General features: G+C 40.6%; 1 long non-coding RNA gene across 1 annotated transcript; it reads left to right on the forward strand.

The window, feature by feature from the left end:
• The first annotated feature begins 5,380 nt into the window (after nucleotides 1-5,380).
• LOC117063011 lies at nucleotides 5,381-8,762 on the forward strand. The gene is made up of 4 exons (XR_004428668.1): nucleotides 5,381-5,551; nucleotides 8,229-8,360; nucleotides 8,474-8,481; nucleotides 8,668-8,762. It is a non-coding gene; the product is annotated as an uncharacterized LOC117063011 (long non-coding RNA).
• The last annotated feature ends 1,792 nt before the right edge of the window (nucleotides 8,763-10,554 follow it).

Below are 10,554 nucleotides of genomic sequence, written 5' to 3' on the forward strand. Positions count from 1 at the left end.
TCTAACAAGTTCTCAGATAATGCTGATGCTGGGGGGTCTAGGACCACACTTTGAGTATGAGAAAACTATCTAAACCTTAATTTTCTCATCTGTAAAATAGGGACAGTGATTACTACCTGGGAAGATTATAGGCAGCATTAAATGAGTTCATGAGGTGAAGTATCTGACATATAGGAGGATTGCCACAAATATAAATGTGCCTCCTCTTCCCTTTCACCTATTTTGTTCCTACTTAGCTCAACAGCTTGTTCAACTCTTTATGCAAGTTTTCTCTGCCCGTTTTCACTAGGGTCATTTCCATATTTGTGTGGCACAATCAGGTTCATGGCAGAAAGGCAAGTATGATTCACTAAGAGCTCATCTTTGTCCTCTTTCCCGAAATCAGTGTTTTATGTTACCTCCAATGTTATATGGAAAATCTAAGCCAAATGTGAATGTTCAAAATTGAGTTGATGTGCAAGTTGCTCAAAATAGCTTTAAATCTTTACTTAACCATTAACAAAAAATTATTATTTGGGATCACAAAACAAAACCTAATTGTATTCTTAAAAGAAACATATTTATTTATTTATTTACTTATTTATTTATTATTTTTTGAGACAGTCTTGCTCTGTCATCCAGGCTGGTGTACAGCGGTGCAGTCTTGGCTCACTGCAACCTTGCCTCCTGGGATCAGGTGATTCTCCTGCCTCAGCCTCCCGAGTTGCTGGGACTACAGGCACGTGCCACCAGGCCCAGTACAACACACACACACACACAAAATACAATACCTTTTGTATTTTTAGTAAAGACGGGGTTTTGCCATGTTGGCCAAGCTGGTCTTGAACTTCTGGGCTCTAGTGATCTGCCTGCCTGGGACTCCCCAAATGTTGGGATTACAGGTGTGAGCCACCATGCCCAGCCTAATTTTTGTATTATTAGTAGAGATGGGTTTTGTCTTGTTGGCCAGGCTGGTCTCGAACTCCTGGCCTCAAGTAATCTGCCTACCTTGGTCTCTCAATATGCTGGGATTACGGGCATGAGCCACCATGCCCAGCCAAGAAATACTTTTAAAATAAATGGTTTCAAAATGGTTAGAAATAAAAGAATATGCAAAAGCATACCAGAAAATTCAAACATAAGCCAAATGAGGATTCTAATCTTAATATCGGACCTGTTAGAAGTCAATTCGCAAACTGTTCCAGAAAGTAAATGAGAAAGAAACACTTCCTAGCCCATCCTCTGAGGCCAGTATTATCCTGATACCCAAGCCAAAGATATCACAAGAGAAGAAAACTACAGGTCAGTATCCATTAGGAATGTAGATGCAAACATCACCCTCAACAAAATACTAGCAAACAAAAGAGAATTCTACACCGTAATCAACAGGGATTTATCCCACGAATGCAAGATTGGCTTAACATTTGAAAATCAATTAATGCCATATACCACATTAATAGAAAAAAAGGACAAAAATCACATGATCATTTCAATAGATGCAGAAAGAGCATTCAATAAAATCTGGTACCTCTCAAGATAAAAATTCTACAGCTAGAAAGGAAATTCTTCCAACTTATTAAAGGGCATCTATGAAAGACCTACAGTTAATACTACATTTAATAGTGAAAGAGTGCTTACTTTCCCTCTAAGATCAGTAACAAAACAAAGATGTCCACTCTCATGACTTGTATTTAACTTTGTAGTAGAGGTTCTAGCCAAGGTTAATTAGGAAAAAAAAAAAAAAAAAAAAAGAAAGAAAGAAATAAAAGACATCTGGACTGGAAAGGAAGAAGTAAAACTATTTCTAGTTTTACTTTGCAAAAGTAATGACACTGCAAATGTCATTGCAAGATCAATATAATAAATCAATTGCATTTCAATACATTAGCAACAAACAATCTGAAAATGAAATTCAAAAACAATTTCTTTTATGTAACATCAAAAAGGATAAATACTTAGGAATAATTTTAACAAGAAGTGTAAGGCTTGTTTACTAAAAACTGCAAGACATTGTTGAAAGAAATGAAAGGTCTAAATAAATGGAAAAACATTCTATGTTCATGGATTAGAAGACGATATATTAAAATATCAGTACTCCCTAAGTTGATCTATGGATTCAATGCAACCCCTATCAAAATCCCAGAAACTGACAAGCTGATCTTTACATTCATATGGAAATGCAAGGAACGTAGAATGGCCAAAACAGTCTTGAGAAGAATGATACAATTGGAGTACTCACACTTGCAATTTCAAAACTTACTACAAAGCTGTAGTAATTAAGACAGTACTGCCATAAAAATAGACATGAAGGTCAATGAAATAGAATTTAGAATTGACTCTAACTTTTATGGTCAATTGACCTTTGAAAAAGAGGCCAAAATGATTCAACTGGGGGAATTAATAGTTCTTTAACAAATGGTATTGGGGAAACTGGATATCCACAGGCAAAAGATTTAGATACTAAAGAAAAAAAAAAGCCAGTAAATGCTAAAGTAAAAAGTTGAGGAAAGTCCTTTATAACTTTGGAGTGGAGAATGACTTTTTATTATGACTAGAAACCTAGAAACCATAAAAGATCGATAAATTCAATTACTTTTGAAAATACAAGCAAATCCCACCACAAGTAAGGCTTAGAGACAAATTATACTTGGGAAAAATTGTTGCAAGTCATATCAGAAAGGATTAATTTTCCTAAATATGTAAAGAGCTCCAGAAAATGTCACTTCTAATGAACACTTAATACTACAAGTTTACTTGTACCCATGTGAAATGGCATAGGAACAAAAGATTGAAAATAAATTATCAAATTGAATGTGTTTTGGCAGCTACAAAAAAGAATGTCAAAACTCTACATGGATATGGAAATGTCACTAAGATACATTGTTAATTGAGGAAAGAAAGAGTGCATAAGTAACATTTGTCAGCAGGGCGCTGAGGCTCACGCCTGTAATCCCAGCAATGTGGGAGGCCGAGGCGGGCAGATCACAAGCTCAGGAGATCGAGACCATCCTGGCTAACACGGTGAAATCCTATCTCTACTAAAAATATAAAAAATTAGCCCGATGTGTTGGCAGGCGCCTGTAGTCCCAGCTACTCGGGAGACTGAGGCAGGAGAATAGCGTGAACCCGGGAGGTGGAGCTTGCAGTGAGCCGAGATCGCGCCACAACACTCCAGCCTCGGGGACAGAGCAAGACTCCGTCTCAAAAATAAAAAATAAAAAATTGTCTATTTGTATAAAATGGGAGAAGAATAAGACTGTATATTTGCTTTTTATGCAGAAGGATACATAGGAAATTAATAATAGTGGCTTACCTGCAATGGTGAGGACTGTATGGTACAAGTGGATAGATGGGAAATGGGGTAGAAGAAGGAGAATTTATTATTTATTATTTTTTGAGATGAAAGTGTTATGTATTTAAATATTACATCGAATTTTTAAAAAGGGCTCCAAACTACTTTGTATTCTACTTTGAAATTTTTCAGACTTAAACAAATAGGGCTTTTTCAGTCAAGCAGCAGGGCTCATGGCTGCCCCTGCATCTCCACTCCCTGACTTCATCTCTGCTGGCTTTTGCGTCCTCACTCTCAGGCAACCCCCATCCCACCTCGACCTGCTTTTCTGGTCTGATTCCTTCTGTTCCTCCTCGCTCTTCAAAAGTGTATGCTGTAGCACCAACCCTACTAAAAACCTGTTCCAAACACACACACACACACACACACACACACACACACACACACACACACGAACACGCGCGCACACGGGCACAGGCGCACGCACACACAGGCACGCGCACGCGCACACGGGCACAGGCGCACGCACACACAGGCACGCGCACGCACACGCGCACACGGCACAGGCATTCCACTCACTCCCACTATGCCAAGCTCTTTTGTGCTTTTGAGTCTTTGCTCACACAGAAAAGAAAGTCAGTGTGGAAGATCTCAAAGGTCAGTGTATCAATAACCCATTTCTTTTTTTTTTTTTTTTTGAGGCGGAGTCTCGCTCTGTCGCCGGGACTGGAGTGCAGTGGCCGGATCTCAGCTCACTGCAAGCTCCGCCTCCCGGGTTTACGCCATTGTCCTGCCTCAGCCTCCCGAGTAGCTGGGACTACAGGCGCCCGCCACCTTGCCCAGCTAGTTTTTGTATTTTTAGTAGAGACGGGGTTTCACCGTGTTAGCCAGGATGGTCTCGATCTCCTGACCTTGTGATCCGCCTGTCTCGGCCTCCCAAAGTGCTGGGATTACAGGCTTGAGCCACCGCGCCCGGCCCAATAACCCATTTCTTAAAGAAAAGTTTTTGTTTTTCCCTTCAAGATAATTCAACCTTGCCCAAAGGCCTAGCTGTCATTTCTAGCAAGCCCCAGCTAGATGGCCCTGGTACTTTCTCCCACTCTCTTTTTCTTCTGGGTTAGTATCCTAGGGCTGCCATGACAAGTACTACAAAATGAGCGGCTTAAAACAATAGAAATCTACTTTTTCATAGTCTAGAAGTCTGAAATCCAGGTGCCAACAAGTTTGGTTCCTTCTAGAGGCTCTGAGGGAGAAACCATTCCGTGTTTGGGATGGCAATAGTAGCTTAAAATGGTGACCTCTGTAGACATCCTTGAAGCTAGTGATGGCCATGTGTCCCAGTTCTGGCAATGAAAAAAATATAGACAGACGTTTGCTGAGTGCAAGATCTAGGAAATCTGTTATTTTCCTAAAAACAAGGGATAGGCTCAACTAACATGTAAGTTTGCCCTTCACTCTTCCTACTCCCTCCTGATTGCACTGTGTCTGTGATGTTTGCAAATACAGCAGTTATCTTGTGGACATGTTGCAGAGAACAGCAAGCCAGGGGTGGCTGAACAGAGGTGGGTAGAAGAAGCCTCGCTCTTTGATGGGTTAAAGGAACTACAATGTCAACCCTGGCAGTCCACAACTGACTTGGTTTGTCTTTTTTTTTTTTTTGAGACAGAGTCTCGCTCTGTCTCCCAGGCATGATCTTGGCTCACCGCAACATTTGCCTCCCAGGTTCAAGTGATTCTCCCGCCTCAGCTGAGGTTACAGGCGTGCGCCACCGTGCCCAGCTAATTTTTGTATCTTTAGTACAGACAGGGTTTCACCATGTTGGCCAGGTTGGTCTCGAACTCCTGACCTCAGGTGATCCACCCGCCTCGGCCTCCCGAAGTGCTGGGATTACAGGTGTGAGCCACTGCGTCTGGCCTCTTTTTTTTTTTTTTCAATTGAGATGGAGTCTCACTCTGTCGCCCAGGCTGGAGTACAGTGGTGCCATCTTGGCTCACTACCACCTCCGCCTCCCAGGTTCAACCAATTCTCCTGCCTCAGCCTCCCAAGTAGCTGGGATTATAGGCACCCATCACTATGCCTGGATACTTTATTTTTTTATTTTTTATTTTTAGTAGAGACAGGGCTTCGCCATATTGGCCAGGCTGGTCTTGACCTCAGGTGATCCGCCTGCCTCTGCCTCCCAAACTGCTGGGATTACAGGCCTGAGGCACTGCGCCTGGCCTGAAGAATCTTTTCAAATGCAACAGGGAGAGGTAAGGTTGTATCAGAATGTTTTCAACTGTAAGTATTCAAGGTAGTTGGAAACAGTAAAGAAATGTATTACCTCATATAACAAGAAGTCCCAAGATAGAGTGGCTCCCCGGTCAGTTAATTCATTGACTCAAAGATATTATCAAGGGCCCAGTTTTTTTTTCATCTTCTGCTCTGCTATTTTCAGCGTGTTGACTTGATCTCTCTCTCTCTCTCTCTTTTTTTCTGTTGCTCCTTTTGTGGTTGAAAGAGGCTACTGCAGATCCAGGCCTCAGTGAGATGTGACAGTATCCAGTGGAAACAGAGTGAACGCCATTTTTCTTTTTTTTTTTTTTTTTTTTACCGGTAACTAAAACCTTTCACAGAAGCCATGCAGCACACTTCATGTCTTTTTGTCCTAACCCAAGCATTGGCAAGAAGAATTAATTCATTTGTTCGCTCTTCACATATTTATTGAATGTGTATTATGTGTCACTAGAGTTAGGAAGCCTCAGATGGCAAAACAGGTAAAAATCATACAGCTTATATTCTAGTGGAAAGAGATTTAAAAAAGAACCAAATGAGTAAAGTGGTGATAAATGTTATTGGGACACACCGGGGCCTATTGTGGGGAGGGGAGGGGGGAGGGATAGCATTAGGAGATATACCTAATGTAGATGATGAGTTAATGGGTGCAGCACACCAATACGGCACATGTATACATATGTAACAAACCTGCACGTTGTGCACATGTACCCTAGAACTTAAAGTATAATAAAAAAAAAAAGTGCAACGGGAAGGGAGATAAGTCATCCTGGTTAGAGAGCAGTAGGGAAGGGATCAGATAATTGGGTTTGACCAGTGAAAAAACATCCCCTGGGGCTGGAGCTGAGGCTAAAGATCACAACACCTGAAGCAGATGGTCCCTTGGAAAAGGAAAATGAATAAAAATGAGGTTCTCCTAGGAAGAAGGAAGTGAGAGACAGTTGTTAAACAGGCAATTACCAGTAAGGGCATGCTATGGAAGTTGTGGGGCACAGTGCAGAATGAAAATGCAGAGTTCTTACTCAAAAAGTAGGAAAAAGTATCACTAAAGGAGACAAATATAACTGTCTTTTTACTTTATTTCACAGTCTTTTTATTGACCTGTTATGGTGGTTTTAATTTGCTATTTAATATCTTTATAGGTAAGGAAAAATTGAAAATTTCAATTATTAGCATGAATTTTATTATTCATTTTGATATTGTGCAATGCCTGTTTTAAATGCAAACATAAGAGCTTTTAACTAATGTGTGGAATCACCAAAACTATAGTTCCTATTTTTGTGGCTCCTACATGCATACACATTTTATTCTTACCAGAACAGTGGAAATGACGCACAAAACAAACTCAATTGTCTTATTTCATTTCCTTTTTTAAAAATTTTATTTTTGAGATGGAATCTGGCTCTGTTGCCCAGGCTGGAGTGCAGTGGCACAATCTCGCTTTGGCTCACTGTAGCCTCCGCCTCCCGGGTTGAAGCGATTCTCCAGCCTCAGCCTCCTGAGCAACTAAGATTACAGGTGCACGCCACCACACCTGGCTAATTTTTGTATTTTTATAGATACGGAGTTTCACCATGTTGACCAGGCTGGTCTCAAACTCCTAACCTTAAGTCATCTGCCCACCTTGGCCTCCCAAACAGCTGGGATTACAGGCCTGAGCCACCGTGCCTGGTCTTATTTCACTTCATTTCTTTCTTTTCTTTTTTTTTTTTTTGAGACAGAGTCTCACTCTGTCGCCCAGGCTGCGGCTCACTGCAACCTTCGCCTCCCGGGTTCAGGCAATTCTCCCGCCTCAGGCTCCTGAGTAGCTGAGATAACAGGCGCCCACCACCACGCCTGGCTAATTTTGTATTTTTAGTAGAGATGGGGTTTCACCATATTGGTCAGGCTGGTCTCAAACTCCCGACGTCGTGATCTGCCCACCTCGGCCTCCCAAAGTGCTGGGATTACAGGCATGAGCCACCGCGCCTGGCCTTATTTCATTTCTTAATAGGTGCACGTTCTACCCATAGTGCACTTGTTATTTATTGATAAGTAAGGAAGTTACAGAAAGGAAAAGAAATTATGGGCTGTCCTATCTTTCCCTTTCTTTCTATGTTGTTTGTTTCCAGCATAAGTGGTTGGCTAATATAGGAAAGTACATGAATAAGAAAGGAAATGGTAGGATTTCTTGATTGTGTTTCTTAGAATGTCATTGTCTTCTTTCTGCATTTATAGCGGATTTGGTTTGAACATAAAGTTTGGGGGTTTCAGTGCTCCCATTAATCATAGATATAACACACTTACCTTGTACTTCCTGTGAATCTCCATAAGCTCTTACACGCCGTGGGTCCAATTGAATACTGTGCTCATAGGGCATTGCTTTTCCCCAATTTTAGATTTCTGAGCAAAATAAATGCCGCATTTTTAAAGCTGTGAAATTTTCTGGTGGTTTGTTATGTAGTGATAGTAACTGGAATATATACCAAAATAGGTCTGTACCTTTGAAAATGTAATCTCCTCAGTCATGACTCTCAACAAGGAAAAGTGATACCTTAGAATCAACTGGGTCACATTTTCAAAATATAGAAAAACTCCATGACAATATATTCTGTGATAACATGAATTTGGATATAACAGAATTGACTTCTGTCTTCCACCCCACCTTGTTCTCAAAATCCCCATCATATTTAACTTGGAGAAGAAAACTGCCACCTGGAGTGCCAAACTGCCACGGGGACCTAGGCAGATTCCGATTGTGCCGCTAGAGCACATGCCTGGAATTACCAGTTGGATTGCTGGTTAGACTCACTCTGTTAATTAATCTTGGATCAAGGTAATACTAAATTTTACGTTATTGAATATTTTGTACCCAACTTATTATGTTACAGTGGGGTTTTATGCATGGCTGACTGGATCAGTCCTTCCAAATTCATTTCCTCTTTCTAGATCCACAGGTAAACTACATTTTCCAGGGCCTTTGAGTCAATGTGTGGCAGTATGACTAATTCTTGCCGATAGAATGTGAGCAGAAATGAGATGACATTTTCAATTGGGACAGTTAGGAATGAGTGTGCCTTCTCATTTTTTTCTCCCCTTGTTGTCAACTGGATGGCACATTGTTGAAAATGGTGGATGCCCAGCATGGAAGAAGACTGAACCATCACTTAGAGGAGAGCTGCTTACCCCTCACTGGGTTGTGGCATGAACAATAAATACACTTTTAAGATACTGAAATTTGAGTTTTAATTTTTACTATAGCATAGCCTAGCCTGTATAAGGAATTTAAAGGGGATTGCTGCTATAACCCTAAAATATGTGTTATTGGCTTAATAGTTCAATACAGGAGAATAAGGAAACTGATATTCTGGGCTGCAGAGATGGCAGATCTGTGGTATAGACTGGTAAAGTATTTGGTAAAACTGCTTCCTGTGATATCTTGAGAGGTAGGCCATGGCCCTACTGAGCCAGCAACTCTGGGGGAAATAGTTATAAAGAGCCAAATTGTTACTGCATGTTGGTTTCTATTTGCTGCATTTTGGGAAAGTATTACAAGAAAGAGATGAGGTTAGGAGATAATTGGCTGGTGTAACCAGAAATAAAAGAAATAAAGAGACTCTAAAAATTTGAGGCATTGAAAGGTTGGAAAAATCCAACGGCTTCTAGACTCCCAAATATAGGTAATAAGACTGAGCCAAAGTCCTAGAATGACAGGCAAAGATTAGGTTAAGAACATGGCCATTCCATTCAAGGCTGATAGCCTGGAGGTAACCTGTTTTTATTTATTTCAGAGAAAGAGATATTGTGAGTGAAGGAGAAAAAAGAAAGGCAGGTTTGAGAAAGAACTTTGGGTTCTTATTAACGTAAGGCATGGGTTTATTGCAAACATATCATTTTTTGAGAAAATTATATTGCCACAGAATCCAACCTTTGAATGTTTCAGACTTAAAACAACCCTTAGGCTCCTAAAGGGCCACGTGCAGGAGACGTAGGCTATAAAATTTTTCCAGTCCCCAAGAAGGACAGGACATACACCTTCAGATGCGGGGAACAAGGAGAATAGGTTAGCTGGGCGTAGAGGTGCACGCCTGTGGTCCCAGCTACTCAGGAGTCTGAGGTGGGAGGATTGCTTGAGCCCAGGAGGTCAAGGCTGCAGGGAGCCGTGTTCATGCTGCTGCACTCCAGCCTGGGTGACACAGGGAGAGACTCTGTCTCAAACAACAACAATAGCAACAACAATAACAACAACCAACCAGGAGAATAGAAAAGAGAGAATCTCTCTCAGCGCTGATCCAGGGACCAGAGAAAATGAGGAAATTCTTCCCAGGGAGCAAAAAAAGGGACTTAATGGAATTTCTTCCCCAGGGCAGATACGTGTCTACCCAGAGGATTCCACAATTCCTATGAACTAGTGATTGTTGTATGTCTTTCATTCTTTCCTTTTTCAAATGGAGTTTTAAAAATTGGCAAAAATTTTATACACTGTGGAATGGCTAAATCAAGCTAATTAGCATATGCATTACCTCACGTACTTTTATATTTTGGTAATAGAACACTAAACATCTACTCTCAGCAATTTTCAAGTGCATAGCACATTGCTTTTAACTGTAGTTCCCCATGTTGTGTAATAGAGCTCTTGAACTTTTTCATCCTAACTGTAATGTTGTAGCCTTTCACCAATATCTCCCCAATCCCTTTCTTCTCAGTTTGTAATCCAGCTCCATTGACTTTCGGCTTCGGAGTTTGATTTTTAAAAAATGTATGTATGTATTTATTTTTATACAGTTGTATGAAACAGTTTTAAAGTTAACTTTGTAATGTTGTTCACCTCGTTTTGTTTTTAATATTTAGTATTTATGGGTACATAATATATATTTAGGGGATATGTGAGCTATTTGGATACAGGCATACAATGTGTAATGATTGTTAGGGTAAATGGGATATCTATCACCTCAAGCATTCATCCTTTGTATTACATATAATTCGATTACACTCTTTTTTGTTTTTTTTGAGACAAGGTCTCACTCTGT

This window comes from Trachypithecus francoisi, unplaced genomic scaffold (assembly GCF_009764315.1).
Source record: "Trachypithecus francoisi isolate TF-2019V2 unplaced genomic scaffold, Tfra_2.0 Lachesis_group17, whole genome shotgun sequence".
NCBI classification, from domain to species: domain Eukaryota; kingdom Metazoa; phylum Chordata; class Mammalia; order Primates; family Cercopithecidae; genus Trachypithecus; species Trachypithecus francoisi.